Genomic DNA, 13,939 nt, shown 5'->3' on the forward strand with positions numbered 1-13,939 from the left:
ACGACTTTTGGATTGTGACGAACTGCATCCCCTGGTCTCACTCCCATATCTTCAAGGATGTGGATAACTTGCAGATACATCTTGCATCTAGCATCATGAAGATATCAACAATTCTAAGAACATGCAAAGTATGTGCCCTGCTCCTTGAGCATAAATGACTTAGCAAAGAGATGGGCTAATTGTCTGAAAGAAGCAGAAAATACTGATGCCTTTTTAGAGTTGTTAGGATGGAGATGCAGACAGAGTAACATCTTATTTAAGGATGTTTCTTATTAGGCTTGTATCTCATTAGCTCTCTCTAGGCTATCAAGAATGATATCTTCACAGAGAACAATTTGACTAGTGTTTAAACACAAGCCTATTAGCTTTATAAGGACAATTCCTTAGTTCATGCTAACAGGTAATACACCTCTCTGGTGAGCTAAATGAACCTATTTTTCCATAGTATTCACAGTACATCCCAAGTATTGAAATAGATAATTCCATTTCCTTTTCTGCAGCTATCACAGCAAAATAATGACCTCAAACAGCTCTAGCTCTTCATGGAGTAAACCTCTCATTAATAAGGTTATTGCAGAGTATGGGAAGACTGTCGACCTGTGTATCAGAGATTGAAACAGGGATAACATCCAAACATTTTTGTGCAGAAGTCAAGTTTTTCACTATATCAAAGGCAAGACTAAACTGACACTCTAATGAGGACATTTTCAGATCCACCAACTTAGGAGCTATTCAGATGGGGAATTTTTCAGTTCAGAATTGGTTTGACTTCTGATTTCCAGCAGTACCTTTTAGACCTCAGAGTAACACTCAAAGAGTCCCAGCAATCCAGAGTAAAGCTGTCACCCAGAGAAACTTCAGACTTGGAGGGGGAGGGGGGGAGAATTGAACTTCAACTCAAAGGCATGAGATCCAGTAGTTTGGAAAACAGGATTTATGGGTATCATCATACCCAGAGTATGGAATGACAGAACTGCAGTCTCCAACTAATGACAGCAACTTGGTACCAACTTGACCAACATTCAAATGCCCTCCCAATTAAATGGAGTTACAGGTCACACATAGAGCAATTCCTGCTCTGGGTGCAGGAGAAGTAGTAGGATATTTATGTTGGGTCTTGCTTGTCCTTGGATGAGAACCATACACAAGCACAGTAAGGGTGCTAGAATAATTTGCATAGTGGGGGTGCTGAGTGCCATTGAACCAAATTGTAAACCCAGTATATAATGGAAACCACTTCAAGCCACAGGGTGCGGAAGCATCCCCAGTTTTAGCACCTATGAGCACAAGTGCATTACCCCTGTTGAGACTGGTACTAACCACTGTTGTAGTGAAACAGATAATACAAGATGGAGCCTTGGATAAAGTATTTGTACTGCTGGTTGTGTGAACAGTCTGCTCTAATACCCTGGTATTCCTGGGAAGATGAGACACGTAATGATAAAGAACATTTTGAACAGAAAGTTTCCCTGACAACTGGCTAGAGCAAGCCCCTCTTTCGCAGTCACACCTCTGTCATGAATTTAGACAGGTTTGAACTTCATAAGGTGGGGGAAGGGGAGGGGGGTCAGAAGCTTTGAGGTCAGAGCAATTGCTCTCAGCTCCCAGCTCCAGTACCTTTAGGTGGATCCTCATCTCCCACACATATCAAAAACCTGGGAGTGGATGCAGATTATGGTGAACAATCCCCTTCATCATTTAGGATTCTTACTGTACCAGGCAGGAAGGGGAGAAAGGAAAACCCGAGAGTGCATATTCTTCACCTCTGCAGGACAACCTGGTAAGTCACTGCTGGACTTGCACTGCCAGCCTTACGTTGACTGGACCCTGAATGAAAGTGTGTCATCATATATGCCATGACTACATCTGGCTTTTTCCCCTAATACAGAACAGAAATATTTATTGAACACTTGTGCCTTTCCTGTCTTATTGACCTTCTATCATGTCCCTCTAGTTATGGATGAATATCATTGTTAGGATTAATTTTGTTTCAACATTCTTAAATTACTTATTGTCTTTAATTCTGCTATCCATGGAGTTCTCATTGTGTCCTTTTGCTTCCTTTATCAATTTTCTACAATTCCTAGCTTCTGATTTATATTCATTACAATTACCTTCCCTTTCTTCCATTTGCTTTTTGTTGGTTTGTTTTATAGCTGCTTTCATTTCCCCTCTAAACCATGTTGGTTTTTTTTTTACTCCGTGTAGCCTTCTCTCTCATTTGTGGGATTCTGGCTTTTGGGGCATCTAGTAAATATGCTTAAACAATTTCATATTTTTTATTCAGATTATTTCTCCCAACTAATTTGTCTCAACTGCTTTTAAAGTGCAATACATATATTACTGGTTTGGAGCTCATTCTGCTTGCACATAAATATTATCTAGTCATGATCACTTGCACCTAGCGATCAGTAATTTTTAGGTCTGTGATTAGTTCAACTTGTAGGTGGAGTGGGAGGGGGAGGTTAGATTCATGTTTATCAGAATGGTTTAGAGTAGTACCAGCAGTACAAACTATTAGCAGCACTCACTGCATTAGTGATATGCAGCAGCTGTCAAAAATCAAGTGGAGGAAAAATAATCTAGAAGGAAACCAAACACCACCACAGAAGCCAAAAACCAGTATGTTCTAGTGAAATAAATATTGCATCTCAAATATGCGTCCCTTTTCTGTCAGAAGACACAGAACCCTGGCTTATATACTGACTTAATGTCATATGCTTTTCTTTTCAATATTAAACTAAAGGCTTTTGCAAAGCTAGAGGCAGGCAAAAAGCTTTTAGATATTGCAAGGGACATCAAAGCTAAGCAAACACTGATTGGCAGAAAAATATGCAAAAATGTTAGTCTAGCTGAGAAGTGTGATAGAAGTGAAGCACTGAAACATGAACTGTTAAGAGCAGCAGCCTTCGAACAGTCAGAGCAGTGTTTGTGAGGTTTAAGACAACTAAAGGAAAGGGGTTCCCATAGCCAAAATCTTAATGAAAGAAAAAGCTGAGTGGTTTACTAGGAAGATTTATATCTTGTTTTGTTATTTGGCATTTCCAGTGTCTAAGTTCAAACCAGAGGTCATAAATTCAATGTTGAAGCAGTACCAAAAGTTTAAATTTTAAAAGATCAAAGAAGAAGGTGATTTGTTGTAGTTGTGTTGGTCCCAGGATATGAACGAGACAAGGTGGGTGAGGTAATATCTTTATTGAACCAACTTCTGTTGGTGGAAGGGACAAGCTACAGAAGTTGGTCCAATAAAAGATATCACCTCACCCATTTTCTTAGCAGAGCAGATTAACAAAGCAGATAGAATTAGTTTGTTTTGGATCCTAGTCCCTGACCATTGGAAATACTGGCTCTGAGTGTGAATGGGACAGCTACCAAAGGGTACATATTAAAAACACTGACATTTGGTTTGTGCCCACACAACAAGGTCAACTAATGACTCAAGATTTTCAGCACTGGCTGCTATGCAAAAACTCAGTGCTTTAAGCACATTGATATGGATGCCTTTCCTGTAAATTTAGCCATTCAGCAAACAGCTGATTGATTTAAAGAATCTTTGGGCTTTCTGTTAAACCTCTGATATTTCAATAGAGTGGCACCAATGTAACTGAAATCAAAACTTGGCCCTCTCTCTGTGACTCGTTTGCCTGAGAAAGGGATAAAAAGCTCTCCCCCAGGATGACTAAGCAGCCAACTCTAGAAATCATGTTTACATCTGTCTCTTTCCCACACCACTTTCACTATATATTAACATTTTAATTTGCAATCAAGCATCTGTAGCCTCCTAGGAGAGGAAATAAATTATTATAGTGACAGGAATAAATTGGTGGGGGAGGGGGTGTTAAATAAATTGGTCTCAACTTTAACATCAGCTCAGAAAAATAAATCTTTTAACACAATGAAGTAGATTACTTTACTTAAGGGAGATGTGATTCTTTTAAGCCCAAATAATAATGCTCCTCCTGAAAAGAAACACCTCCTTCACATCCCCAACACACTTCCTTCTCCTTCATGGGTCAGTTTGGCAATAGGAAACTTGATTAAGAAGAATTCAATTAAAACAGCAGCAGATGGCTGGATAGCACTAAAGGTTGTTTGTGCATTTTGCTCTTGTAAAACTGCAGCCTATTAAACAAAAAATAAACAAACAATTTATGCTTATTGGCCATATAGTCAACAAATCACATTGGTGCGCAACATATTGCACCATCTTGTGTTAGCATTAGTGGCAAAAATACTCAGTGTCTGCTGTGTGACAATTGCCAACTGAGCCAGTATTGGGGATTGAACCAGAAACCTCCAAAGCTGAATGCTTGAGTCTCCACAACCTAAACTAAATACCTAGGCTCTAGAACTAATAGCTGTAACAAACTTAAATCCTCTGTTGATGAGGCACAGAAGCATTCGTTAACACTAGAGCTGGGCAAAACAGAAGTTTCAAAATAAAATACTGAAATTCTAATTCAAAGCCATATATTATATATCGACAGTTGACTCATCTAGACTGCCAGGAGTTCAAGGTTGAGGCTTTTGTCACTGGGTAGGCAATTTTACTAGATTTGTGATAAGTCTCTGAGCGTTCTCTTATACTCATTCCTTTTAAATATCTTTTTATTGTATGATTGCTTGGGGAGATATGAGTGTATCCACAATAAAAAAACGCCTACCACTTCCTCCTCCAACAGCTTTAGGTCAATCTATATTTATCCAGGAAAAATAGATTTCCAAAATATACAACCAGTCCTCTCCACCCCCCTCCGACCCCACACACAAACAACATATGGGAGCAATGCAAGATGGGCTGTGTGGCAGAAAATGTTAATATTTGCTCCATTATTCTTAAAGATTTGGTGTTTGCAGTACAGTTAGCAGGCTAGGCTATGGAGAGTAACTATCGACTAAATGTACTTTTGTTTCTGACAGCTGAATGCTTTAATGCAAGGTCTCACTTCAATAAGTGACCTTCATGTTTTAGTCTAACATCAGTCATGTTGACTGTTACTGATACATCACTCACTCCTCTTTTCACTGCATGGTATTATATATGCCAGTAATGTTACTAGGAGCTATTTGAGAGTCTGGAGATGTAACTGATTCATTTTTGCAGGAAAAAATTTTGCTCAATGAAAAACATAACATGCTGCATTCAGCATCATTAAATTCTAACATCTGATCCAGCTAGCAGAAAAGGTATCAGGTATGGAGCTGAATGGGTCATTTCTTTTTCAGTTTGGGGGCTAAACTGAAAAATAAAAAGTCAGTTCAGTTCAACAGGAAACTATTTTTTCTCCCCTCCCCCACCCCCCATGAAAAAAAAATCATGTTTTGTTCCACTTCAAACAAGAAGCACTTCCTCTCCCCACCACCACCACTTTTTGTTTAGTTTTGGGTGTAACAAAATGTTTCACTTGACCCAAACAAAAAAAATTCTGTTTTTCATTTCAAGTTGTTTGAGTATTTTTCAGCAAATTGACCCAAATTCATGAATAGTTTCAGCATCACAAAAAATGCTTTTTTCAGTGAATTTACTATTCAGCGAATTTTTTTTGCCCTCCTCTATTCATTTGTACAACTCTGCAAATAATTGTTGTCAGTTTGCTTGCATTACCTTCCACCCCCAAAAATTGAATAACTTGTTTCAGATCAACCCAATTGTGTGCGTGTGTGTTTGGGGCTGAACAAAATATTTTCTTTGAACTGAAATGAAACATTTCATTTAATGGGGGGGGGGGGAGTTACATAATTTTTTATATTTAAGTAAATTCCTAAACTAAAGTAATTTCGAGTAAAAAAAAAATCTAAATTTCATTTTAAAAATGTCAAAATGCAACTAAAACTTTGAGAAATTTATTTTTGACTGAAACAATTCAATGTAATTGACAAATTTAAAATGTATTCAGGTCAACCCAAATCTGCATTTGACAAAAAAGGTTTCACCAAAAATTTTCACCAGGCTCTAATTGCATAACTAAAAGATCAATGACAGCAACATGGAAAGAAACTGTTCAGTACTGCAGTAGCAGTACTGCAACTCTTGAATGCTGATACTAAAGATTGTGGGGGAGGGGTTTTATGGGCTCCATCATTGATTTTACTGAGATTACCTTCCAATGAAAATGGGGCAGAGCTCTTCTTGACCTGCTGCTCACAAATAGGGAAGAATTAGTAGAGGAAGCAAAAGTGGATGGGAACTTTGGAGGCAGTGACCATGAGATGGTCGAGTTCAGGATCCTGACACAAGGAAGAAAGGAGAGCAGCAGAATATGGACCCTGGACTTCAGAAAGCAGACTTTGACTCCCTCAGGGAACTGATGGGCAGGATCCCCTGGGAGAATAACATGAGGGGGAAAGGAGTCCAGGATTTCTGGCTGTATTTTAAAGAATCCTTATTGAGGTTGCAGGAACCAACCATCCCGATGTGTAGAAAGAATAGTAAATATGGCAGGAGACCAGCTTGGCTTAACAGTGAAATCCTTGCTGATCTTAAACAGAAAAAAGAAGCTTACAAGAAGTGGAAGATTGGACAAATGACCAGGGAGGAGTATAAAAATATTGCTCAGGCATGCAGGAGTGAAATCAGGAAGACCAAATCACACTTGGAGTTGCAGCTAGCAAGAGATGTTAAGAGTAACAAGAAGGGTTTCTTCAGGTATGTTAGCACAAGAAGTCAGTCAAGGAAAATGTGGGCCCCTTACTGAATGAGGGAGGCAACCTAATGACAGAGGATGTGGAAAAAGCTAATGTACTCAATGCTTTTTTTGCCTCTGTCTTCATGAACAAGGTCAGCTCCCAGACTACTGCACTGGGCAGCGCAGCATGGGGAGGAGGTGACCAGCCCTCTGTGGAGAAAGAAGTGGTTCAGGACTATTTAGAAAAGCTGGACCAAGCACAAGTCCATGGGGCCGGATGCATGGCATCATAGGGTGCTAAAGGAGTTGGCGGATGTAATTGTAGAGCCATTGGCTATTATCTTTGAAAACTCATGGCGATCGGGGGAGGTCCCGGATGACTGGAAAAAGGCTAATGTAGTGCCCATCTTTAAAAAAAGGGAAGGAGGAGGATCCAGGGCACTACAGGCCAGTCAGCTTCAGTCCCTGGAAAAATCATGGAGCAGGTCCTCAAGGAAACAATTCTGAAGCACTTAGAGGAGAGGAAAATGATCAGGAACAGACAGCATGTATTCACCCAGGGCAAGTCATGCCTGACTAACTTAATTGCCTTCTGTGATGAGATAACTGGCTCTGTGGATGAGGGGAAAGCAGTGGATGTGTTATTCCTTGACTTTAGCAAGGCTTTTGATACTGTCTCCCACAGTATTCTTGCCAGCAAGTTAAAGAAGTATAGGCTGGATGAATGGACTATAAGGTGGATAGAAAGCTGGCTAGATTGTTGGGCTCAACGGGTAGTGATCAATGGCTCTATGTCTAGTTGGCAGCCGGTATCAGAGTGCCCCTGATATTCTATGATTCTATGAAATATTGATGAGTGAAGATTGCTTTTGTGAACACTGACTGCATCATTAAACTGTTGGTTATGGCTCCATCATCAAGATAAAATGGCAATGTACACTGAAATTCTAGTCAAACCTTTCAGCACAATGAGGAGTACATGTTCTAAAGTATGGAAGCAGTTACAACTTATAAGTTAACCTAACAGCTAGCACCAATTCTTTCTGATATACAAGTTAACCTTTTAAGGGTAAAAGGAAAAGGTAACATACCTGAAAAAATTCAGTTCTTTTGGAACTGGCTTATTTAGAAGTCAGTGCTTATTTCAAGTACATTTGAAGTGCATCACAAAGTATAGTAATCATGTCGAACAGCTTTGTGTTTTATTCATAACTATTACACAAGCTGTGGGAGTTATACATCCCCTCCCAAGTCTATACCTTTATTTGCTCTGATTCAGTTATCTGAATTTTAAAAATATGAATTTCCATAACCTACATATGTATTCTACAATTTGATCTTCAAAGTTCACCCCCAACAATGTCATCTTCTATGGTCTTGTCAGTGGCAGCATTAGAGAAAAGCACACAGTCCTGTTACTGCTATACAGAAAAGACATTTTAATGTAAGAGTACAGACCTCTAGAAATATTTAATTGCAAATGGGAGGAAGTTTCCTCTCTTCCCCATCAGCATGAAGTAATGAATAGATCATTTCATCCTCAGTTCTTTATTTATGAAATATCACCACGACTGAGTTTGTCCCTAGAATTCTTAAGATCGTGCAAGTGTTTAGGAGATCTATCAATTTTTTATTTTGTCTTTAAACTTCATTTTAAATAATGTATTTAAAAACTTAAAACTAATGTCTCTTTCTCTATTATTAAAATTTCACTGTTAACAAAAGTAGTGTAAGACAGCCTTGTAAATGCACTGTTGTCAGCAACTCTAACAAGCTCAAGAAGTAGAAAACTTTTGGAGACATGGAATCAACCTCATAGCCAAGGTTGGAGAGTATTTCTATTGTAGGGCTGTTTACATATACACAATTCCTGTTTGATGCCAGAAGAGCATTTTCTGTGGGTGTTCAAAATAAATCTGACAGGGCATTCAGTGTGAACAATTGTACTATAAAGTCTGTGGGAATGACGCACGGTGCTGTTTTCTGAGGCTCTGTTTTTGTAGTAGCAAAGGAGAAGAGAATACATGTTAGATACTGAGAATGTGTCACAGCTATATTGCTTGGGTAAATGGAAAGTGGCTGGATATACTTGTGATGGGGTGGACTAGGGCCTGAGGCCCCTGCTGGAGGCCTTGCAGCCCTGCCACACTCTGCCCCAGAAAAGGGCAGTAGAGAGGGTCCTACAAGCTGCTAAGAGTGGCTGTGTAGGACTTAGCCAATCAGAAGGTGCTGCAGGCAGCAGTCAATCCTGGCCCAGCAGGCTGGTATAAAAAGATCTGCAAAACCAAAGTGAGTTCCGTTCCTTGCTGGAGCTGGAGGAGCCAGGCAGCTGAGGGAGCTACAGGACATCAGATAGAGCAGTGCTGGCAGAGACTGTGGGGAACAAGAAGGAGCTCTAGGCTCACTGCTGGGACTCAACCAGGACAAGGCCTTGAAGTAAAGGTGAAAATTGTACTAGGGAAGTGGCCCAGGGAATTGTAGGAGAGAGAGAGAGATTTTATTTAAAAGGGACACAGTTGATGGTATTATCTACAGGGTCCCAGGGCTGGGATCCAGAGCAGTGGGTGGTCCTGATGCCCCCCCTCCTGCATTAGCCACTGAGGAAATGGCCTGGACTTTTAATGCCCCCCAGAAAGCTGGGCCCAGAAAGGCCCGAAGAAGGCAAAGACATTGCCACCAGGGAGGGAGCCCTGGGGGTACTGCTCTATTCCAGAGCAGGGACAATTTGAGAAATCCCAGAAGGGGCAGAGAGACCGTTCGAACCAATAGGCCCTGCTGGACTGATTGAGGAGCGAGCCCAGGGATAGGGCTGCAGATAAAGGGACCTTAGAGAGGGTGCCTAGATAGACCCCCTTGTTGCACTTGTGCCCCCAGAAGGAGGTTGCTTTTTATTTCACATACAGACTGTGGGACTCGGCCAGAGGGTGAGTTGCTGAAGACACACCACAAGGCAGAGAAAGAGTCCAGGCATGCACGCTCTGCCAAGGGGAGTGCTTGAGAGAGGTGAGTGCCATCCCATTACAATCCTACAGAGGCAAGGAAAATGGTACAAGGGTGCAGTTAGGTATTTGGTCTACACTGATGGTGTAAGTCAGGAAAGTTACAAAATGTAAAGTGAATAGTACACACCTTTTAAAGTATGTTGAACTGAGAAAGCATTACATTGGCATCTTTCTTTCAAAGTTTGTAAGTCAGTGTGTATTCTAGGTTTTGTAGCTACTACTGGAAAGCTGCGGGAGGGTGACGTCTGTATGTAGGTGGTAAGAAGTGATATGGGACAGAAATAAAAACTGATGTCAAACAAAGATGCTGCACAATATGTAATTTTATGTAAACAACATTAGGTTGATCTTATTTGTGTTTATGGGTGATGTGTCTTGTCCCTTAATTTTACCTTAAATAGACAAAACAGTGAATTCAGCCAATGGCCACACTAGACTGGGTGAAGAGGGGCAGTTCCCAGAACCATTGTGCCAGCAGCACTGGGAGATCATACACAGAAGTTTTCACTGCTATGCCATTTTCCAGGATGCATCACTTGCTCTCACTGTGCCAGGAGATGGGGAGTGGGCAGGCATAGCCCCATTCTCATCAACCTCTCCCACTTTGGTTGAGTTTAATGTCACTCTCAATACTAGTGTATTTTTGTGCTAGCAATACAAGGTTCATGGATTGTGCCTGAATGATGGCTATGTACAATCAATCCAAAACTGGCAACATAACTTCTGTTGTCTCTTTGTAGAAAGAGCACAATATTGCATAGCAATATTTAGTAGAAAGCTGTGGGATCCTGAGATGAGAAGCACTATATAAATGCCAACAGCTATTGCAATTTTAATGAGGGGGAAACCGATTTAGTGGTGAGACCAAACTCGCACAATTAGTGAGTCAATAGCAAAAATGGTAGGGGATGTGTGAAAAATGTGGCTTTAAGAATACAAGTTTTGCAAGGGTGGAGTTTTACAAGTCTTGGCAATATAGTGGTGGTTTTCATCATCAGAATAGCAACAATTAAAGAGGTAATATTTTGAGGCCTAAAGTGATATTGTCAAGAACATTTTAGTAAGGATATTATATTCTGCATTGGTCTCCATTAAGCTAATGGTATTGTGAAATAATTAGCTATAATCTGACAGAGTGAGTGATTAAAGATATAAAAAACTAAACAGATTCCCAAGAGTAAAAGTTCTTGTGTAAAAAAGCAGCATCATAAAAACCCAAATAAAATGATAAATAATCTCTCAAACATTTGGTAATTTGCTCCTAGAAACTTAATTCAGAATCACAAATGCCTTTGCAATAATTTATGATCTTACCAAATAATGCTATCAAACTGTTGTTTTCACTGATGGTAAAACTTACTCATTACCTATAATAACTACGTACCAATGTATAATGTAGGCCAAAAATATGTAAAGCATTGATCTCTAGCAATCAAAAATTTAAAAAAAGAGCTTTATGACTTTTAAAACACAAGTGCCATTTAGTGTTTGATTTAGGTGTAGGTACTGAAGGTCCTTTGCTATACAGAAAGAACAGACATTTTGGTTTAGTTCTCTTTTCTTATTATAAAAAAATCAACAGAACTAAAGGAGACCTCAGCTGTCCTTCAGGTACCAGATGTATTGCTCCACACTTTCAGTGGTCGAAACAAATAATAAAAAATAAATAGTTAAAGGCTGAAACATTTAGCTAAAGTCATTACTGTTCGGTCTTAGATGTTACTTCCCCACTTAGTAAAATTTCTATCTTACTGGTTTTCCTCTTTTTTTGTACTAAGTTACATCTGTAGATTGTTCAGCTGTTAGCACATGGCATGAGAAACCAAGGGCTTCTATAATTCAGGGTTTGGGTTTGTGTGTACACATGGACATAGCTACATTGGTAGAAGCCTCCAGTGTAGATGTGTAGACCCACAGATTTTATACCATGGCATTTGACTTTCTCCCAAAGAAAGGGAGAAAAACAGTAAGAAAGGAACATGGATTTTAGTTGGAATGCTCAGTCTCTGCACACATACAGGACAGAATATCTCCCTGTCCCATTACAGATGTACTGATGCAATTTAACCAATTTTCAAAAAATCTTAAGTCACATCAATGCAACAGAGCCGGACTGGCATAGCTACATCAGTGTAAAAGTCACAGAAGCACAATAGTCACTTCAATTCCACCATCTTCCTAGCTAAACTACTCTACTTCTCCAATTTAATGGATTCTGATACCTGCAATCCCCAGCACCATTTCACCATCTAGGACTTGCTCCTCAAACCCTCCCCTTCTCTCTCTGCACAGATCTCACTGATTTCTTCCAATAGAAAACTGTCAAAATGACATGACCTTCCTCTTCCCTCCTACAATTCAGAGCTAATGCTGTATTTCATCTCTCTCTTCTTCTACCATCAGCTCAAGCTCAACATGGCTAAAAGTGAACCCAATGTTTCCCCATAAACTCTCCCTACTACCTCCTTTACCATCCAGCCCATCACTCAGGCCCATATCCTGGGAATCATCTTCATTTGAAAACTCTTAAGGTTCTCACATTTAGGATTGAAACATATCTTGCAGATTCCTTCTGCATAATATCTCTAAAATAAGGCCTTTCTAGTCTCTCCACACAACTAAAATTCTAGTACACACTCATCTCATGTCATAATTACTGCAATATCTTGCTGCAAAAAGTATTATCAGTTGCTTTGACCATGTCCTCCACTTTCTCTACCACATCAAACATATGCTACTTGTCTTCACTTTCAAGTCCCTTCATGGCCTATTCCATCTTATCTATCATCTTTCAGTATTGTGATGTCACCTCCCCCTTCTATGGGCCCTTGATGTTAGCTTCCATTGCCTGATTCTTAAATATTCAAAACAAGCGCCTTCATGCTTTTTCATCCATGTTATCTCATGCTTAGGGGACACAAATCTGCCTCATTGTCCTTTAAAACTCTCCTCGAAATTCTTCTTTGCTGTGATGCCTACAAAGTAACCAAACTTGATAACCATTAGGCCACTAGTGTGCTGAGACTAATCATGCTGTCCAATATTGTCTCATTGTTTCCTTGTACTCCACATCTATTTCCATCTGTCTCTTGTCATCTACTTAGATTATAAGCTCTTTGGGGCAGAGACCAGTATTTTGTACTGTGGCTCCTAGGTACTACAGTAATAGAAATAAATAATAGGTTAATGAGTAACCTTGAAATCCTACTTCATGGACTAAATGGATTGGAAAGAGGAGTCTCTGGAAATGAAGAACCTTATATGACAGTTATACCCAACATCTCTTTCATCAGGTTATTATGGAGAGGTATTAGCACTGGGAGAAATTTCTTCCCTCAGGACACAACAGAGCTTTCATTGGACTTCAGTCAATCCCATGTACAAATTCAAGGGCAAAATCTGGCTTTCCAAGTCAAGTTTTTTCATTGCATCATTCTTTTTCTCTTTGATATGATGTAGTAGTGGATTCATCAAGTGATAGAGCCTTTGAAGATCGAAAAATTACCAGTATTTTTTTAAGGGCCATATAACTTAAGAGAGCTGTTTTTGCAGTTAGTTATGCTCAGTAAAGAGAGCTTTGTTATTCTTTAAACATTAAGGGCTAAACACCAAAGGGATGTATAATGGTCTTAGTTTAAAGTGTAAAATGTGCATTTTTCTCCTGGTGATTCTACCTCCAGGTGAGACACTTTCCTTATGTTTGGAATATAAAACGATACTTCATCTTTCCTGAGTAAAAATATGCTCCTTTATAAAACCAACAAAGATAAAAGCCATAGAATCATGTCAAACAGGTTAGGGATGGAAAAGTTTCATTAAGTCACCCAGTCAGACCTCCCTCCTCCCTTGGGAGTGCAGAATTCCTTCCTACAAAGGTTTAAAGATTTTTTTTCCCCCTTACATTCTTAATGTCTCAAGCAACAGGGCTTTCATCCCTTGGAAGAGTATTCTTCGCTTTAATAGATTTTACTGCTGTGAAGTGTTTCACAATATTAAGCCTAAATTTTCTTTCATTTTATTCCATTGCTCACATTTATAACCTCTTCTACCGCTCTAAAAATTCCTCCCTCTTTGCTATACCTTAAAAAAGCTTGTAGAATGTCCCATCTATTAGTTCTCATGTTACTGAGCTATACATACCTAGTTCCTTTTAATCTTTCCCTCTAAAATTAATCCTCCAGATTCTTAACTGGATAACTGGAGCTCTAAACTCAATTCAATTATGTTAGTCCAAAATTATTACATTGTGCTATGCACAATCTTTGATCTGCTAAATACGATGATCTGAAAGGCAAGAATCTAAACTTTAGG

The 13,939-nt window shown here is 39.5% G+C and overlaps 1 protein-coding gene across 1 annotated transcript in view; it reads right to left on the reverse strand.

Moving 5' to 3' along the window:
* The window catches only part of DOCK2 (dedicator of cytokinesis 2), a 492,812-nt gene that overhangs the window by 382,233 nt on the left and 96,640 nt on the right, over positions 1–13,939 (reverse strand). The window lies entirely within an intron of this gene.

The sequence above is a fragment of the Chrysemys picta genome, chromosome 8 (genome assembly GCF_011386835.1).
Source record: "Chrysemys picta bellii isolate R12L10 chromosome 8, ASM1138683v2, whole genome shotgun sequence".
Classification (NCBI taxonomy): domain Eukaryota; kingdom Metazoa; phylum Chordata; order Testudines; family Emydidae; genus Chrysemys; species Chrysemys picta.